Source organism: Camarhynchus parvulus, chromosome 7 (genome assembly GCF_901933205.1).
Source record: "Camarhynchus parvulus chromosome 7, STF_HiC, whole genome shotgun sequence".
NCBI classification, from domain to species: domain Eukaryota; kingdom Metazoa; phylum Chordata; class Aves; order Passeriformes; family Thraupidae; genus Camarhynchus; species Camarhynchus parvulus.
Window position 1 is genome coordinate 16,782,124 of NC_044577.1, and position 20,696 is coordinate 16,802,819.

Consider the following 20,696-nt stretch of genomic DNA (forward strand, 5'->3'; position numbering starts at 1 on the left):
TTTAAAGTTTTGCAGGGTCACTGTTATGTGATTGTGCTGGGGAGGAAAAAACTCAGATTATCTGCAGGCTTGTTTGGTGCATAAACCTGGGTTCTGTCAAGTGACATTGTCAAAAATTGCAGTTTAAGTTCCTGTATTAAATATGGCTTGTGCAGGTTGTGGTTTCTTCATTTCTCAATGGAGCATGTGACCCCTGGTATCACCATCATTTCCTCTAACATACAATCAGGATTTCAGACCCTGCCACTATGGAATAATGCCTGGTATAGGACAAGTGTAAAAGAACTTTTAAATAGTTCTTGAGGGTATAATTATGGAAATAGCCTTTGGGACAGCCAAGGGTCTTTGAAATCCAAATTTCCCAAAGTGATGCGAAGTGCTGGCTTTGGCATTTGAGGCTGAGAGAATAGTCCTTGTCCCATTTACCAGCAAAAAGCCCAAAGTTAAATATGTCACAAAGTTCACTTAAAGCTGAACTAGAAACATCAAGCAGGTATATACAGCCTGTATCACAGCTTGTGCAGCCGAGCTCCTGCTGGCAGCGTGTAGTGACAGGGAACAGGTGAAGAAACACCTTTGGACTCCCACAGTGCATGGGGATGCTTTGAGGCATTGCTGGGAGAGAGCCAGGAGTAGGATCTGACAATTCATCCTCCATCAGGAACTGTGCTAGGCCTGCTGGGACTTGGCCCACAGACCAACTGGAACCATTGGGCTCTACCAAAATGCCCGTGACTAATCTTTCCTACCCAAAGGAACCCATGTTTTCAGGCCAAGCAGGAGGAGTTTTAGGAGGTCTTTGCTGTTTTTCTCTGTGGTGTTCTCTTAGGTCACTGTTGTGGTACAGCCTCTCAGGAAAGCCAGCCAGCTTTGCTGAATGGTCTAGAAATTGGACTGTAAGGCATTTCTGCTCTTTTAGCAGCACTCTTTCAGACAGCCATGCTTCAAATTACACAGTCTGGGGTTTCTGTTGAGCATAGGTAATGCCCTTGGAGCCGTAAGCCATAAACTTAGCTGTGAATTTAATTTTTCAGTTCTCTACGATACGCTTGACCTTTTGCTAGTGGGAGAGGAAAGAAGGAACAAAACACATGTAGAGGGGGATGCAGACAGATTACTGCATGTTCAGTTATAGTTGTGTATTGAACCTCTGCTGATGAGGGAGACCAGGTGCCAAGCTGTTTTGAGCCAGAATATCATACTACTGCCTCTGCCTAGCTCAGCCCTCCCATTCGGGCTATCCTGACTGTCATTCCCAAATGTGTTACGGGAATTTGTGTCCAGCTCCTTGTATTTGTGTCCAGCTCCTTGTATTTGTCTGGCTGTGGGAACAGTAGGATAGTCCCATACATTTTGAGGTAGAGGTTTGTCTTTTAAGTGCAGTCTCCTGATAACTGATTCAGTTTCAGCAGTTGATGAAACCAGGTTTTAATGAATGGCAATATAGGGTGCTTTATTTTTAAACCAGCAGTTTACTCTCGAAGCCAGGTGAGCTGTGCCTAAATGTTGCTTTCTGTCAGATTAAGCATAGTCTACATGCAGTGAGTTGGTAACCTCGGGTCTGCAAGTCAAAATTTCCTGCTCAAAGTGGCACTGCATGACTTCCATGCTGAAAGCCATCATGAAGAAGTCAGATTGTCAGCAAGGATTGAGGCTGTTCCCTGCCTGGCTAATGAGTGATCCTTTGGGACCAGGGCCAGCGGTGGGCACCGTGGTGTGAGCAGTCTCACTTGGATGTGTCCCATGTGGCTCCCCCTCGTGTAGGTGAGATGTGGGATTTCACAACAGGGCTGAGTTCTTTTCCCTGTCTAAGGAAACAGAGAATGTTAGTCTCCAAGGCTGTTATCTGGATGCTTTTCATGGACTCTGTGATTCTCTGTCACTTTTTAAACTACTGCTCTCTGAAATCCCAGTGGCAAATTCTCCTAATTCATAGTAATTACGCTGATAATTAAATAATAATGTGATATGCAGTGTATATCATACATATTTATATACTAAGACTCCCTTTCTCCTGTTTTATTTTTTTGGCAGAATATAATTGTCAATAAATATCAATGAAATGCAAAGATATTGTCTGATCTTGTGCACGACCTGATCTTGCTCAACTTATTTGGATATAGTTCAAATCAATATGGAATTGCTGGTACTTGTAGCTGAGCAAAGAATAAAATCTCATCTGTTACACAGCAGAGAAGCTGATTCTATTTTATAATTACCCAGCAACTATGCATAGACTCCCATCTGTGGCTATATTTGGCATCAAGTTATTCCTGATGTGAAATATACCACCCATGGGAAGAATGCAAGAAATAGACTAAAGTTCCCGAAGATTGGGACTTGCTTTCTCTTTAAAAAAAAAAAAAGAGGCTGTGAGCTTTGGCTAGGAGATTCAGAATGTAAAGGGGAAATAAAGTAAGCATCAGTAATAGCTTGAAATTGTGTGGCCAGTGAAAAGATGAAAAATTGCTCTTATCAATGAATATTGTTTGTGTGGCTTTAAAATGTGTGATGTTCTGGTAGATCATGATTTCCAAGGTGTAGATTTGTCTAGCTTTATTTGCATGTACATATATGTATCTGTGTATATACATATGTACACAGATGTTTGTGGGGAGTTTAAATAAAAAATATTACTTAGATTCAAGTGTGATCTTAAAACCAGTTGATGTTTTCTACTGAAACAACTAAGTATATAAAAATATGTCATCAAATATTCAGCTGAATATTTGAAAACTCTCTGACTCATGTGAATAGCTTAAGACAGGTTGCTCAATAATAAATATATTTTAACTTTGCCATCATAGCAATGCTTATGTATTGAGAAAAGGTACTTGAAGCCTAGGTGTGCCATTGGAAAATGTAGCAAACACTGCTCTAGAAAAACAGACAGATTTTACTGGATAGAGAGTGTTGAAAATATCCTTTGGAAAGATAGCATGGATTGTTTCTCCCTTGGTTGACCTGCTGAGTAAGTCAGTATTCTTTGATAGGGTCCAAGAGCTTGTGTACCAAGCTTATTGTATAAAAAAGCTACAAACTAAGAAATCAGGTTGTATGTGGAAATAATTATTGGAAGCCACAACCAGCACTCTTATTAAAACTTCCTTTTTGGTTCCTGAGAACATTCTAAGGCTATTAGAAATAATCTACAATGATATGAAGGGGCTTCCACACAAATAGAGTTCTCATTTTAGAAATATATCTAATTACACATATATGTACATGTATAAATAATACATATGCACTGCAGAGCATTTTTTCAGGAGTCTGTTAATGCCTATGTCAAAGGAGCAGGGAGGACAAGTAACCTTGAGAGCAAGGTTTATCAGTTCAGCAGTTTTTGCTCAAGAAATACATAGGCATTTCTAGGCAAAAGTAAGTTTTCTTAGGAATGGCTTTTATTTATGTGGCTGTCCTCTGAAAGGATAGCCTGTGGCTAAACCCAGGAGTGATAACTGATAATGTAATCTCATGCACATAGCTGTGTAAAGGGCTTTGAGTTGAGTTTGGGAGGGGGGGATTCACTGTTTTCAGACAGCACTGGAACAGTGTAAAAAAACTCTTCATTTTCCACAAAGACATGACTAAAGAGTGGCAATCTTACCAGAACATTTTTGATCATCAGATTTTGTTCACATTCCAGATGAGGGACAAAATAGATTCCCTGTTTTATCTGGTATGATTTTCCCCACCCCTGAGGAATGTGTTAATATTTCATCATTTTGAAGAAATGTAGTGGGCAGCATTAAATATTTACATCTCTCTGAAGTCACCCAGATGCCACCAGGATACCTAGCTCTACATCACACATGCTCTAATTCACCCCAAACACCCACTGTTTACTAATCTTCAGCCCCCGTCTGTGCTGATAATGAGAAAGAGGAAATGGAAACAGCAGGGATTATATGCTACTGAGAAGTCCCAGTTTCTGGTTGTAATTCTTTCAACAAACTCTTGCAGACTGAGCTCCTGCTTTGAAGTTTGAACACCTCTGTATTAGTGCTTGGCTCTGGTGATTTGGCTGACAGATCTGGGCTTGGTTGGTTTATTTGTGGTTGCACGTTCATGGTTCCACATGATGGTTTGCTCTTGCACTCACCTGTGTTGTGCCTGCTCAAAGCTGGGGCAGTGCAGATTGTTTTGCCTGAGCACTGAGATGTTAATTGCTCAAATTTGCTGGTGGCAGGTTCCAGATAGAAAACAGTCCTCACATATCCACTGTTCTGTCTGTGTTGTAGCCATGTCGGTGAATGGGGTGATTTTCTGTGTGGTGAATAAATAGGGCCTGTTTTTATAAGGCAGAAAGTATGTGTTGGTCTTGAATGCTGGGCTGCAGCATGCTCTGTTAGTCTGAATCATCATGTCCAGTATACTCAGATGTGTGGGTAGTGCAAGTTTCTAATCTAAACCAAGAACTTCAGAGCCCATTATTGCTTTCTTATCCCCATAGCACAGGACAAGCAAATTGTTTGTGTAAATAGCTTTACATCAGTTTCTCTTAACATCTTCCTGTGGCTTATCTGTCAGGCTGCTGTGCAACTTGTTATTGCTGCTGGGGTGGTCCTTTATTCGTAAATCAAACACTGTTTGATCTCGTGGCAAGTGAGGGGAAGTCATTTATGGCTTTAAAAACAACTTGTGCCATCTGCAGGGTTACTAATATGTGTCTCCAGGAAGTACCCAGGTGTACATAAAGGAGAGCTTCATGTGTGCTTTCCACTCAGAAGCTAAAGAGATAGTTTTGTCTTGTGTATGTGTATGTATCTATGTATTTGTAAGGTGAGACGTAGCATTAGTTGCAAGTGGTTGGCTTACACATAATGACTGCCAAAAATCCCTGTTGGAGCTTTGCTCCTCTGAAAGGTGCCAACCAACAGATCCCTCATCTGTGACAAGGATGGAGGAATAAATGGTTTGTTTACAAGGGATGAAATTTATCAGGCTTCAGATGTTTCCCTTCTTGTTTTAGTGGTCCACAGTCATAGCTGCCAGATGCTGTGGTGTCTGGGGTGACTCAGCAAACCCCGCTGTGCCAGAGCTCTGCGGACACGGTGGGTCCCCAGTGTCACACAGCTGCCTTTGCTGCCCCTGCAGTGCCTCTCCCTGGCCCCACTGAAGGGCATGCAGCACTCTGAGCTTGGCTGGAGCAGCACCCTGGGAGGCTGTTTGCTTTGGGCATGGATTAAAAGTGGCTGCGAGGCTGCTGCGAGTTACCTGCTGGGTGAGCAAATTCCTCCCCTCTTGAACAATCCCAAGTGTCTGGGGGGATATAAAAGTGTATTTGCCCCACCAGCAGCTCCAAGCACAGCTCTGGCACAGTCCATTGTGTGTGACTTGATCCTCACAGAGAGGTTGACACATTAAAAGTGACTTTGTAAACGTAGCCCCTTCTTAAAATGGAGAGAAATAACCCATCTCTTGTTGGGAATCCGGGCTGTCTGAAAGCTCCTGGGGGAGCAGCTGGGTGAGGACAAAGAGGCAGTGTGCTGAGAGCAAGCATGGCCACTTCCTGAACTCTTCAACTTCCCCTCAGTGCCTCTGGAGCTCAGGGTCTAGCGTGTCATGTCTCTGCACGCTTACCGAGGGGAAGATGCTTAAGCTGCATGAGGCTCACAGTGCTCTCAAGTGTCTTCCAGTGTAAATAATACCTTGGCCATTTGGCCCAAAACCTTCAGTGGGGGCAGAGCAGGTGCATCTGCAGACATGTGTTTGCACATGCTTTCCTACTACAGCTGCAGGAGCTTAGAGGTGCATGCACAAGAAGGGTGGGTGTGTGTGTGTCTCATGCAAAAGCATCCATTTTATGGGCTGGTTTGTTGGGGGTTTTCAGTCATGCATGTATTTCCTTTTGCATGGGCATCCTATGCATGTTTACACATAAAATACTTGTATCTTTTATTAGCTGAGGGTAATTTAAGACTGAACTGCTGCTCTGTAAATCCTGTTGTTGCTGCCCCTTTGCCAGAGGTCACTACTCTCACATCTCTGTAGATAGGAGGGATTCTCAAAACCATTGTTCCTCCATTGCCAATTATTTTAACCCACTGATATAAATTACTGGAGCTAGTTAGGCTCATTTGATAATAATGAACTAGTGAGAGGTGGTAAGAAGCCCTGAAGCAGCAGATGAGAATGTAATCCCTGGCTGGTGGTCACCAGGAGGCTGCTCACAACATTGATGTCTTCATCTGGCACAGTTTAATTATAAAGATGACATTTTAGTGGAAACCTCTTAATTTATGTAGAAATTGCAGAGAATCCATCTACCCATGGGCAAAGAAGCAGCTCTGATTGGTTTGCTCTGGGTCACTCACAGTAGCCATGGTTTTGTGTGACAGCCTGGGTAGTGGCAGAGCCAGCTTCCTACTAGCGCTTGTCTGGTTTTGCCTGGAAGTGAGAAAAGGGGGAGAAGAAATCTTGTGAGCTTTTGACCACTAGATCAGCTCCTCAGTGTGGTCCAGGGCACAGGCTGTGGAACCACTGTGCCAGCACACTTGAGGCAGCTGTGGGGTGCAGTGGGAGAACTGAATGGTGGATGCGTGACAGCCACAAATAAGTGTTGCTGCCAGAAGATTTGCATCCCAAATTTGCAGTATCACTGTCTCTTCACTCTCTTTGTACCTTCAAGGTTTTCACATTCATACTTAGGTACAGCTAAAGCAAATCTGTGCCCCAGCAAAGATCCTTGCAGTCAGTCTGTAAGGGAACCCCTGTGGGTCTAACCCACCGCTTTCACACAGGCCTTGCCAGGCTGATCAGTCCCCTAGGCATTGTCTATTATTTCAGCTTGCACTCAATAAAGGAATGCCACATTTATCTTCACCCCTCCATTAGCTTGACTGACAAGTGTTTAGTGTTTTCCACAAGGAACATTTTCCAGCAGAGCAGTGTCTCCTTGCTGACCCTGGTGTAACCATTCTGCCTCTACTGTGACTTGGTAATCTTCAAACTTTACCTCCAGACTGTGTCAGTGCACCTGGTGGTGCACTCAGGGTTAGACTGCCTTTCCAAAATTTGTGTCTTTAAAAAAAAATTCTGATAAAGCACCACCTATTGACTAGTCCTGTAAACATAGTACTCTAATACAGGACTTCACTGTCCTTCCTTTTGTGACATATGTTCAGACCTATTTGCCCAGTGCTAGATAACAGTATGTGGATGCACACTGATACAAGTGTTCTGAAGATATAAACTGCTTTTCATAGGACTCAAACTTCTGTTTACTGTATTCAAATGAAAGTATTTCTGAAAATTGCTGATGACTGCATCTGTTTGAATTCATCAATTCACTACCCCTCTGAACATTTGATAAACAAATACCCTTGAACTGAAATTTCCCACGCCTGCAGTGTAGTTACATTCTCCACTACCGCATTTGTTTCCCCTTTAAAAGCAGGGGGGGAGGCACACTGAGTATACTGTGGCAGAATTGCATTCAGCATTTGGTATTAATATACAGTACAAAAAGGTCCATTGAATCATGGAGTGACTCAGAAGGCAGTAGAGGAGGGCTTTTTGGCTATGCAGAAATGTCAGTGGTTCAGCATTAGATCAGAAATTTCTTTACATGTTGTGAGGGACAGTTAGTTGTTTGATCCGATGTTAAAAGTAAGCACAGTGAGTCTAGCAAGGTGTGGTGAGGAGGAAGTGTGTGTCACATGTTCCTCACAGGAAACGAGCTGGAGCTGCTGGGGAAGTTCAGAACTGGGTGACCTCCAACAGATTCAAATAGCACAGGTTAGTGCTCTTAAAACATCTCTTTGTCTGTCCTGCCGGGGTTCTGCAGATGTATTTTCTCTGATTTTTGGCAGCAGTGGATGAGGGGTGCTCTGTATGGCAGTTGTGCTAGCGGGCAGTAAGCAGCGTAGGATTTCAGAGCAGAGCTCTACAGCGCAGAAATGGGAAGCTCATCTGTGAGTTAGCTTGGTTTGTGCAAAGCTTGGAGCCTGTCTTGCGGTACAACAGCAGTGGGGCCTGAGTCACGTTAGACGTGTGGATGAAATCTCCATCTTGTTAAGAGTTTCATAAAATAAATTAAAGGTCTGGTTTTTTAATAGATGTAGTCAGTGTCAATAAATACCAGAAAGCACTTTTCCAAGTAGAGGTTAAAATCATTGACTATAGTGAAAACTTCTTTTAGTTTGTTTTGGCTGTACCAAGTATATAACTCTTCTCTTTGATTTTACTGGCATAGTTTCTTGTTAAGGTGTTCTTTCATTCCTGGTGATTTCTGTTGAGAAATTGCATCATGACTTTTCTGTTCTGGAGCGTTTCAACTTGGGAACACATTGCATCAGGAATGAAATTAATCTGTGTTGGTGCTGGAGAATCTGGGAGCTCTCAGAGGGAGACTTTAATAGGATGTATGTTTTGTACTCTATCACAAATATGGATTTGTTACTTTTAAATTACTGGGCAATTGTGATTAATTACAAGTCTTAAATGCAAAGCTGGAGTGAAAGTTACAAAGAAAGCAACATTCAGGATGATAAAATGTATAATACAGTAGTAAGTGCACAGAATCTGAACTGAAATGAAATCCTAGTGTGGAGTCCACGTGGTGCTGGGAGAGCATGGGGGAGAGGAGGTGACAACCCCACAGCCAGCTCCAGCTATGGTGGCTGGAGGCCAAGGTGCTCATTCTGCACCTTGGGTCACAGCTGGTGAGGCAGAGGGACTTGGACAGGGGTGGTGGCAGCAATCTCACACGAAATGCAGCTGCTGGGCATGACAGTCCTGTAACAAGGCCATGCCAGGCATTAAAATCAGAGATCTGAGCATTGGGCAGGAAGTCCTAAAGCTGCCCATGCTTCTTCCCAAATAGTTTAAAAAAATATTTTTCTGGTCATGTAGAAAATCAGACTGAGTTTCACAGCTCTCTCACCCTCCTTGTACCACCTAGAGCATTCATCCTGATGTCAGTGCAGAAACACCAGCGTAAGATGAATGCAGTGGCTCATGCTGGGCCAGGCTGCTCCAGCACGTGGAGCTGGATGCTGCACCTGGCCCTGCTGCCGGGCGTGGAGGGTCTTGGCAAGCTGGGAATAGCAGGGCCCTGTTCCTGGGCAGTTAAACAGCTCTGTGGCTCAGCCTTGCAGAGCTTTGCTCTCGTATTTCAGGTTTGGAGCTTTATATGCAGAGAAGGCTTTGGCCTTAGCTGGGCTCCTCTGCTTCTGTAAAACCAGCAAGTATTCAGAGAGCCAAAGTTCTGCCCCAAATCAGCCTTTCTCATGTATTAGGGTTTATAGTCTTCACTGGAGCACTGTTTGACTAGGAATGTGATTTAAAAGCAATTTAGTAAAATCCCACTGCAGACATTTTCATTTCAGCCTAATCCTGTCTTACAGCGACTCATCTCAAATAGATTAGGAGTTGTTTTAAGCTAAATGTAATGGCTCGTAAATAATATATTTGAGCCTCCATGCAGTGGCTTGTGCCGGGTATTTGAAATGGAATTAAAAAATAAACTGATACACATTCCTAAATAAATAAACCCTAACACTTCTACTCTGCTACCAGGAGTGAACATATTTGGATAACAGGATTGAAAGAGCAGGAGAGTTGTTCAAGAGGGGGGATTTCTGAATGGGCCTTTTCCAGCAGCTTGTATTATGAAATCCAGGGAAAGAATGTTTCTTCCTCTAACAAATTAAAAAGGAAATCTGCAAAAAGAGGAAAGGGAATAAAAAGTACAGACTAAACAAAATGAATTAAAATTGCATTGGAATGAGAGAGAAGGAAACCAAAAAGAGAGCATAATAAAAAATGGAACCAGATGGGGACAAATTCTGTGCTTAGGAAGCAAAGGCTACTCTTCTGCTGCACTTCAGAAGGAGGAGAGACTGTGTACATGTGTCTGTGCATTTATTATCTATGGAAGAAAAATTCCTTTTTCTGTGTGCTTTTCTTTTAGTTGTTTGGTTTTTTCTTCCCTTTCAGCAATGCTAATATAGAATTTTATGGATTTGAGGGAGCTTCAAATTTAGATTAAAGCCTCATTAAAGAGTCTTTAATTCTGCAAATAAATAGAATGAACTATTCAATGTCACCTTAATCACTGGCCAGTTTTACTCCCCGAAAACTACATGGCTGTGTTGCACTGTTGAACTTGTGTCCACTGTGCACTTGGATCCGTAGCACAGGGTTATTCTGCTCTTGCAAGGGAAAAAGTAGGAGTTAAGATGTGCAACACCAGCTACGATGTGCAACACCAGCTACTGCAAACCAAACCTGCATAGGCCAGCTTCAGAGAGTTTGCAGCAGAATCCCCTTGTGGGTTTCGTTTTGCCACGTAGTGTATGCCATGGTGCCATGGCTGTGAGGGACTGGGCTCTTGAGACTGATTTCTAAATAGAAGTAAATCTGTAAAGTGCTGAGTGGCTACTGTTCTTACATTTTATTTTAAAATTACTGATTTTTAAAGATTTTATTTTGTTGTTTCTATTACTGAATACATAAAATGGTCAAGTGTATTTTTTGTGGGGGTGTTATTTGCAGCACAACTGTCACATCTTCCAGGCTGTTGCCTCTCCTTTTCTTCCCCCCCACACATTTGTTTCAGCTTTTGCATGCGTTTTTCTCTAACCTAAACTACAGAAACCTCCGAATTACAAAGGTAGTTGTTGAACCGTGTCTCTTACTAGGAGCAGCTGTTGTAGTGGGTAGCTCTATTAGTGGTACCATCACATCCATGGCTTTTTATGCCTTTCTGTTTTCCTTCCGCCGTTTGGAATGGCTTTTACTATGTATGCGATGCTAAAGTTGGAAGAATGATCTTAAATTTGTTTGAGAATAAACTGGGTCCTCTGGCCTCAGTGACCAATAAGGAGAATCCAGCCTGTGTGTTTTCCTGTTCTGATTCCTCTTTAGAAAGAGGGGGGCTCTTCTTTACAGTATGCTGTCACTTTCTCGTGCAGAATTCCTACTTATTCAAGGAAATACATAATGGACACATGCTCAGGCTCTGTGATCCCCAATGGTTCACAATTAATAGTTCTTTTCCTTTCTTTCTTGCAGGATTGTGCAACCCAGGAAATCTTATTGCTATTTAACTAACTTCAGGAAGTGTATTCTGGACTGAATTGACCAATTCTATGCAAGCATCTCCTGCTGGTGACCAGGTACAGAGCCTGTGGGATCTGCACTGAAGGGTGGGAGTCATGGGGTGAGCAGCAGCGCAGGAAGCTCCTCTGCTGTGTGTCATTCCTGCCTGTAAGAGTTGAAAGCCATCTCATGTCTTAGGTTGCAGTGTGACAGTACAGGAGCCATTCTTCTCCAGGGCAGTGCCAGTTTACAGGCATGCTCTGATGTGCCACACCTTTCCTAATGTCAGATTTAGGTGCCTTAGGTCACATCAGATTTTATGCCAAATCCATAAGCTTTTAACATGTGCAGTGAGTTATTTTCTGTTTGTTTTTGTGGGGTTTTTTCCATTCCAGTTGTACAATGCTAACAGTGAAGGAATTAAAGGCTTAGGAGCTAGGTCAGGAGACCTAAGGTGTGATATTACCAGGCACAATGAATCTGTAGTTGTCATGAATTAGAGCAGATGACATTACACTTGAAAACTGCGCAGTGAAGCCTGCAATGTTTACAGTTTGGTGCTAATGAACAGGTACAGTATGAAAAGGTTCACTGAAACACATAGTTAGTAAGAAAGAACAGTGTGTTTACTTTAAAAAAAAAGGTTTTGTTTAGTTAATTTTTAATTTAATTTTTGGTTCAATTTTCTTCTCATTGCAACATTGCATCAGAAAGCATGGTCTGTAGATAGGCTGCAGTGTACTGATCTGGAGCTGGTGCACTCCAGCAGATCGAGTGTTTCCTATCACAAATGCTCTGTGTTGTAAACACCAACTGTGGCTTCCTTATGGTTACTGGGCCACGTAGAAACTGATGCTGGGAGGGTCCCAGAGTGGTTTGGGATTTTGGTTCCCTGTGGACATGAGCACAAAACCATTCAGGGTTTCTTCTAGATAAGTCTATAGCTGGTCTGAGCGGGTTGATGCTTCGGTGTAGTTTCAGCAGTGCACTTGCTTTGGAAACCACAGTCTGGAGAAATCTGGGTGCTAGGCTTGGGAGATGTGAGAGGGAAGAGCTAGTCCCAGGAACAGACAAATGTCTCACTTCATTTGTGGATCCACAGCTCTTACCAGACATGGATTGCTGCTGGATGAGGATTGGTGCAAAGACTGTTGTTTGGAGGATTATTCCACAGAACTGTAAAAGATGGTACTGCTGCGTGGTTGGTAGTCAAACCTCCCTGTTTGGGTAGGAGGGGATGGGCTGTTCAAAGAAGGGAGACAAGCAGGATAAGGAAGATATGGGTATTTATAAACTGGCATTTATAAACTTACAATGCAATACTGAGATAAAGATGATGCATTGTCACTCTCGGCCATTGCACACATGATATGGGTTTATGGAAGGTCCCAGAAACAGCAGAAATAATGACAGCACAAATCCCACCTGTGAGGAAGGACTGGAGGAAATATGACTGCTTAGCCCAAAGAGTAGAAGTTCAAAGAGACATGTAACCAGTTTTCAAATTACCATGAAGAGGAAAGGAATTAATTCTTTTATGCATCATTTGTAAATAGTATGAAAAATAGTAAATGAAATCACAGCAAACAGAGGTCTAAATAGAGTACTGGGAAAAGCTTCATTGGCTGGTAGGATAACAAGATAGATGACAGGGATATTGCAGACTTTCCATCAGTGGAGATTTTTAGAGAAAAAAGAGATGAGTACTGCCAGGAATGATATAATCTATGGTGACTCAGGGGAAGGAAGGGTAGATGCCCTCTTCCAGCCCTGCTGTCTGTTGTTCTGTATTTCAGTCTCCTTGTTGACAGTGACTTTGAATTTTTCTGGTTATTGATGAAAGCTGAATAGTTATTTTAAAGGCGATAAACATTTCCATATGATGGTACAGTGTATTTCATACTCCACTTTTCAGGGAGGGAATGGAAAATGCTGTTTCTGAGTTTCCTGAGGAGGTCTTTCTCTTGGAAGTAAACAGATAAAATGAGTGCATTATACTGTGCACTGTGAGAAGGTATTGAGCTGTTGTTAGCAGCTGGCAGGGTAATGACCAGGTCTGCTCCTCGCCTAAGAGGGGGACCTGGAAAGGCAGGTCCTGCTGCCTTCTCAGGTGAACAGAAAACTGCTCATTTACATCACAGATCTCAGAAGTCTGGTACTAATGGCAAACTTCAAATTCATGCTGGCTGCATTGGGCTGTGTTGAGCAGCATTCCCTAGTAGCAAGTTTTGGTGGATCAATGCTCACCTGAAGAAGTGTTTGGCTGCAGAGCTGAGGCTCTGTTCACGCAGCAGCCCCGGTGCTGCTGTACCCTCTCTGTGCAGAGGCAGGGCTTTTTCTCTGTGTGGTGCTGCCTGGACTGGTTCTCCCTGTGACCCAGCCTCCCGTGAGCCTGCCTGCTCACAAGGGCCTTGGCAGATGTGGAAAAAACAATGAACCCTGCGCCATCATTTTTTCAGGACTGCCAGTCATCAGGACTGCAGTTTAAAAGAGAAAGTAGACTTCATGAAAATGATAATGTCTTAGGACCTCATAAAACCAAACCAAAGCTTCCTTTCAGCGGTGAGTTTGATCCAGATACTATAGCTCTCTGAGTTTAGAAAAAAAAATTGCTTTTTATTTGCAAGCTTGTGGCCTCAGATTTGAAGTAGCTCTTAACTCTCCATCTAATTACAAATTCTGGTTTTGAAAGCAAAGATGCTAGTAGTTACGGGTCAGTCTGCCATGTGCTAAATTTAGCTTTCAAATTTACTTAAAATAAAGTTTGTAACCAAATTGTTCAGCCAGTTTGATCAGGGTTTTGGCCATATTTACAGGATTCAGCAGATGTGATGATAACTTTAGCTGGGGTTCAACAACTATGACAGCCACTCTTGTTACAGATAAGGGGAAATGGGTTGCCACCCTCCAATACTTGCTGTTTCAGGGCACCTGCACTGAGCACAGCAGCCTGCAGGTACCAGTTTCTTTTCTCTTCTAATCTGCTGGTAGTCTGGCGCTAGCAAGGACAAATTACAGCTGTGCTTTGGAGCAAGAGCTTTTGTTGAATGTTCTGAACAGGAAATGCTAGTGCTGAATGATGGTATGTGGCTGCTTTTGGTTTTGTGGGTATGTTTTCGTGGCACTGGTATGTCCTACATACTTTTTTTTTAGCTTGAACTACACTAAATTACTACTTTCATGCAGTAAACCTGTGTTTGGAATACCAGCAGGAGCTCAGCTAGACCTGCTATCTTGGGTGGAGGCCAATAACCTGCAAACCTGTCTGTTCCCTGCGTCCCAGTGAGTTCCTGTGCCACCTGTGTGGCAGGCTGCCTGCTAACACAGAGGTGCCATGCTGGCTGGCCACCACCTCCAAAGCACGGGCAAGAGCCAGGAGGCACTGCTGACCCCGGAGCAGCTGGATGAGGCACCTTGTCTCTCCTCAGGCAATGGCCTGTGGCTCCTGCCGAGTTCAGGCAAGATGTGCATTTGTTCCTCTTGGCATATTCACCTTCCTGGCCTGTCTGCCTGGGCCTGAGCTGTGCAGTCACCAGCTGTGGCCTCACATGGGCTGTCACTACAGTGGCCTGAGCCCCCTGGTAAACCCATGCCCTCCAGGGCAGGCACCCACGTGGCACACTGCCTTTGGCTGCACTTGCTTCATGGAAACGTTTTGTTGTTGAAAGTCATAGAAGACAGTTAGAGATATAAATATTTAAAATAAAATGCAGATAACTGAGTGGAACCTCTTGGCTTTTACTCACCATGACTTGGAAAACACTCTCTTTTGACATGTGTAGACTGAACCAGCTTCCTAAGTATCAAGTGGAGGGGTGTTGTGCGTTTCCAGCTGGGGTAGCTGCAGCAGGCAAGGCAGCTGTGCTGCTTTCCCTCTCAGGAAGGCAGTTCAGGACATGCCTTTGTCTTTGTGTAGGGGGAGATTGACTAGTTTGTGTCCTGAGCTGTGACTTTGCCCTGACTATTTTTTTGGCAGAATCCATTAATAATCATTCTTTCCAGCTTCTCCTCTTTGCTTACTAGCTAAGTACTTGCCATGTGCAGCTGTAAAAAGTTGTTTCCAAAGAGAAATAAACTGAAGCAAAAACTTCTGTAATTGGAGATGGGGAGGAAAGCAGATGGGTGTTTTCAGTTTGTTGTCCTTGGATGCTTTTTGTTTCACTTGTGCCACGCTTTAAACCAGAGCCCTTTACAGGACTGTGTGCCCTCCTGCTTCTGCAATCTGTGTCCTCCCAGGCCTAGCTGGAGCAGCACCGATTTGCCTGTGTCCCTTGCAGGACCAGGGGATAATGGGGGCAGTCAGCATCAGTCAGAGAGCCCTGTGCTTCATCAGCAGTGCCATGATGTCAGTACATCAAGATAGAAATCTCTTCAGGTCTGAAACTTTGACAAGACATAAAAATAGTTTCCCTCTCGCTCTGTTTTTTTGGATTTTTTTTAACCCAAACCCCACATTATTAAACACATACAAATTTTAGTGCCTCTCTAGGTAGATCAGGGAATTTAAATTCCTGCGGTGTCTTTCCTGTAACATTAGAATTGCTTCGAGTTTGAAGGAACCACAGACTGATGAAAAACAGAACTGGTACCTTGCCATCTATTAGATAATTGCCAAAACAAGGAGAGAAGCCTATTTCATAAATGAAATCTTCAGAAGCTATCTTTACTTATAGGGCTTCCAGCTGAACAATGGAACCTTAGGTTAGTCACAGACAACTTAACTGTGTGCCCTTACAGTAGGTGTTTAAATTGGCATCACCTGCTGCAGATGTGTGCTGTGTACTTGGATGCATACATGCAAATTTCATGGTCCCAGTATCATTAAGTATTCAGCTAAAGGCCCAGGTGTCTAATCTGAAACCTCCAGTTTGATGTTATCTCACCTATATTTCATGAACATATATATTGCATAAATATCAAGTCCTGCTGCAAAAGCAGATGGAAGGATTTATGTAAAAATGCTTTACAAAGCTATTGTGAGTAAAATTTTTATTGTAGCTCTGCTCTAGTAAATGAAACAAAGTGTAATTGTGGTTGGTCAATACTTTGATCTCAGCTTGGCTTATAATGATATAAATACGAAGAATATTAGTATTGCCTGGATTTTGTTCTTTGTATTTTGGCAGCTTATTTATGAAATAATTGAAACGTCTCTTAGCTGTACCTCTCTTTTCCAAGTGACTTTTGACATTTTTTTCTTGCCAAAAGGCAGCGTTGGAAATACTTAACAGAAAAATTCATCCTCGTATTACTCAGGATGTTTTCCAGATTGGACCAAGTGGAAATTGCTGGTGATAGGAACAGCACATGAGTATTGCTGGTGATTGCACACATGCAAATTCTGATGCTGAAGGCTGAGGTCTCTCCTATAACCTGTGGAGAGATGTTCAGTGTGCTGTGGGTTAGATTTTGACTGCTCTGCCAAGAGACAAACTAAATCCAAACAGAGGAGGGAGAATTTCAGGTTTGTCCTTCCACTGCTTTAGCTGCAGATGGGAATCTGAGTGAGCAGGCACCAGGGCATCAGACTCCTTGCCTGGGGATGTCTCTAAACACAAGTCCACAGGTTCCCAAAGCCCCTGGGCTGGAGCTGACCCTTCTGCAGGGCACTCTGCAGGCCACCAATTTGCTTTGGAGCTGCCCTTCCCTAGGAGTGAGTCTAGAGCAGGAGATCCTCTGCAGGGTTTCTGTACATATTTCCATTAGGTAGCAAGTTTCTTGTCCAGTAACTGGTGTTGGAGGCAGGAAGTGCTGGTCAGCTCAGAATAAGGCATATGATGGATTCAGCAAATTCAGTACTCAAAGAAAACATGAATCTTTATTGTCCCTGCTGCTGTTCTGCTTTAGCCCTAGAACTTCAACTGGCAGCCCTCATCATTTATCATACAGATTCTCATTACTGCTTTTGGATTATATCTTCCTCTAAGTCAAAGACTTCTTACATCTGGAATGAAACCAGCGCAGTTCCTACTAAGGACAGGTGGTACGTTTTTTTTTTAATGAAAAAAAAATTGACTCTTAAGATTTTTCTTGTAGTTTCAACTCAATATCAGATTAAAATCAATATTTTTTAAAAGAGAGAAAATGGTCAGATTTAGTAGATTTTTATATATGATGCAAAGAACCAGACAATGCAGAGATAATGACAACCTGCTTTATTTAATGGTTATCTGATCTGTTAGTTTTGTACAATCCATCTAAAGGTAGTTTTAAGGTTGTCTTATTGAACATTTTTAATAGCAGTAATGTGTTGCTTCCTCTGTCTATATCTCTGAAGTTGCAGGAGAAGTTTACTGCTGGATTCTACCCAGGCAGATAATTGGGTGGTGCAGGAGCATAACATTTTGGCTTTGTTTTTAATATGGATTAGAGTAAGGCATCATTTACCAGTACTGTCAGGATATTAGGTGATCATTTAATTTCACATGTGCAATTAGGTGTTTTCAGTAATATTATTACTTTTTGGTTTTTAAATTGATCCTTTTCAAACCAAAATGTGTATGGTAAAACATTTGAGATTAATTTTAATCTCTTATCCTTGATTTACCTTCTGGTTGGGTTTTTTTATTGATTTGGATGCAATTTCTAAAGTTTTGTAGACCATTGAGACCAGATAATGAACTTTTGGCCACAGTATCTTGAGTAGTTTGGGATGAGCTAAGATTGGCTCCAATGTGAAGAAGGGGCAGTTGAAGTCCCAGAGTTTGGGGAGGGGTTGTTTGCTCAAGAAAACCCTCTCATTGCTTCAAATTACATTTGTCCCCTCTTTTCCCTCCCCTTTATTATTTCCATCCTGATTTTAAAGTCTCTTCCACAGGTTTGTTTTTATATTTCCCAGATCCTTTAAAAATAATTACTGAAACCATAGCAGCCCATGTGAAAGCTTTCCGAGACACAGCGTGAACTAGAGAGCAGGCCAAACCTCAGAGGCAGAGCTCTTTTCCAAGCAAGGAGGAATGGATACTGAGAATTTCTTTGGGTGTTTGTGCAAATGGGTTGTTGTTCAGTTTCTGTGTGTGCAGATGCCCAGCATACACTGCCCAGCTTCACCTATATCTGCATTTTGGGGAGTTGAAAGTGGTAGTCATTTATTACTGTAAGCTATCATGTAAAATTTGTAAGAGTTTCATCTTGTAGCTATTCTCAGGAGGATCTAAGATAAAATACTTACCTTGGTAAATACTGAAAGTTTGCAAAGTAATGGTATATTTTGTATATGGGATATATTCATTTTTAAGTCAGTAAACTGAAGATTTTCAATTGCTCTGTTGCAAACTTGTGCTAATTCCTTAGGCAATGTGAATTGTAAAAAAGTAACTGTTTTGTAGCAGCCCAGTGGTGTCTACAAAGAACTTGATTTTTCCTGGCCATGTTACTGAAATAAGCTTTCAAACGGCAGATCAAATGGTGTTTTACAGCTTTTTGAAGTGGAGGTCAGAGAAAGTTTGTGAACACAAGGAACACAGGGGATATGCAGAATGAGTTCTCCTTTAGTACCTGCTCAGTTAGTAGGAAGTGGGGTGAGTTTCTGTTCAGTGGGTGGTTTGTGAGCAGGGCACAGAGGGTACATTATGGGGAGTTTGTTGATAGGCTGTGGTCCTTGGAGACAGATGACAGCATATCATGCTGGTTGCTCTCCCCAGGTTCTTGGAGCAAGGTACCAGCAGTGCTGAGCACTAGGCACGGCATCTCTGTGCAAACTATGGCTATGGACCTTGCTCCACCAGCCTTCCTGATCCAAAGGATGGTGTTGTGCGAGTCAGTGCCAGCCTTGCCTGCTGACTGTGACACTTTTCAAATTCATTACTTATGTGCAAATATGATTTGGTGCCTCACAAATTATCTGGTCTAATGACTAACCCCCAGATACAGTGCAAATCCCTCCACAGGAGAGAACATCAAGGAACTTCATGGGATGCACTCTTCTTAATCTATAAATATGACCTCAGAAAGTTCAAATGCTTCAGCAAAGTCAGAAGGTACAATGAGTCTCATCCAGTTACCTCTGAAAACTGGTCTGAGCCTTTCCATGAACTCTAATGAGAATAAATTCAAGCTCTCCATCTCTACCCTGTCCAGTGGAGATATCTCACCACTTTGCAGCTTCAAATCATTCAAAAATAACTTCAAGAATGGAAAATTAGATTTTTTTTAAATTAAAATCTCTGCCAGGCCTGGTTGCCTGTTTCTCACAAAACTGATTTATGGGTCTTGCTGCGTTGAACTGAGGCCTTTATTGACAATAACCTGGCTCTGAGGTGGTGGTTCTCTGCACTGTCTATGGTGGAGCAGGCTCCCTTACATTATGCAGATCTGGGGCTGGCTTTTGTTTTGTTTTTCCCACACTCCAGGCAGATCAGTCTTTGATTGCTCCTCTAATGGCAGGTATTCAAGTTACTCTAATTTACGTCAACACCTGGGCTGTAAAAACTCCAGTGCACTCTTGCCTGTGCAGTTGGTCTTTCCCTGATGACTGCCCAGGCCACTTAGCTTTTTGTTTGGGCTTTTGATGTGAAATCTGAGCTGATCTCTGTGCGCTGTAGTTTTTCAACATTCTCATAGGAATATTGTAATATTTATAAGAGGGACTGGAAAATGATGCTTTAAATTCATTCCACATGTCTTGCCCTTATATGCCTCAGATTTCCCCTTTAGTGGCACTTACTATTTTAATATAATTTAATAGATGCTGCCTTTAGTAGAACAGCCACAATTCACTGCATGTTTAGTAAGACTTAGTTGATTGTGATGAAGAAAATGCTTTATATTAAAAAAGCCTATTTGAATGCTGAATTGAATTCTAAACCTATACCCACTGAGAAATGAAACAATCTGATAGTGTGGGAGGTCCTTGATCCTTTTCTGCAAGTAATCCACTGTTGTTGTTAAATGTTTGTTAAATGTTTTTGACTGCTGCTTTGTGTCATCCTGTTGATTAGAAAAAGATGAATGAAGGCACCATCAGCAATGGTGTGGTGCAGGTCACATCATTATTCCTTTAGTGCCTTGGGCATGGAGAGGATGTGGTGTGGGGTATCCCATAGCTCCCACAATGTAATCTGTAGTTTCAGATGGGCTCTTTTCATCCCAGTGTCAGGACTTGCAGAGATTTGCACCTTTCATTATAACTACTGCTCTGAAGGGGACTGCAGCACACCTGTGGGGGGGGCAGCAGAAGTCCACCAGCAAAATCCCAGAGCTTGCTCTCCATATTTGATTACTTTCTTGACTTTTTTCTGTGTGCATTAAACGTTGCAACAGCTCAAATGTCCAAAAACCCCTCCATTTGGACTAATTTATGGTACTTTTGGCCTGTTATGCTACAAAAAAAGTGGATAGAAAGGAAAAAAATGCTCCAGGTTTCTGTCAATTGGATTCAAAGAGCAGGATTGCTGTTGTGTTACACAAAGCGAACAAGTGGTCAGGGCTGCAACAACCTAGAAATAGAAGTGGAGCAATGGGTGGAAAAGCAAAAGGTGGATATGGTCATGTAAACAAAAGCTAATGGTAATGGTAATCACCCCATGGTAATGAGCTGGGGATTCCAAAGGTCAGGCCATCCCTTTCTGCTTCTGGGTCACCAGGTGTGGCTTGTGGGAAACATCTCTCCCTGCCCCTCGCTGTTTGCTGCCTGCCGCTGCCAGGCCATG

General features: G+C 42.6%; 1 protein-coding gene across 1 annotated transcript in view; it reads left to right on the forward strand.

Annotated features, from left to right (window-relative positions):
• The window catches only part of WIPF1 (WAS/WASL interacting protein family member 1), a 54,089-nt gene that overhangs the window by 9,848 nt on the left and 23,545 nt on the right, over positions 1–20,696 (forward strand). Inside the window, 1 exon segment of the mRNA XM_030951779.1 lies at positions 11,020–11,123. The gene's annotated coding sequence lies outside the window, so the exon portion shown is untranslated.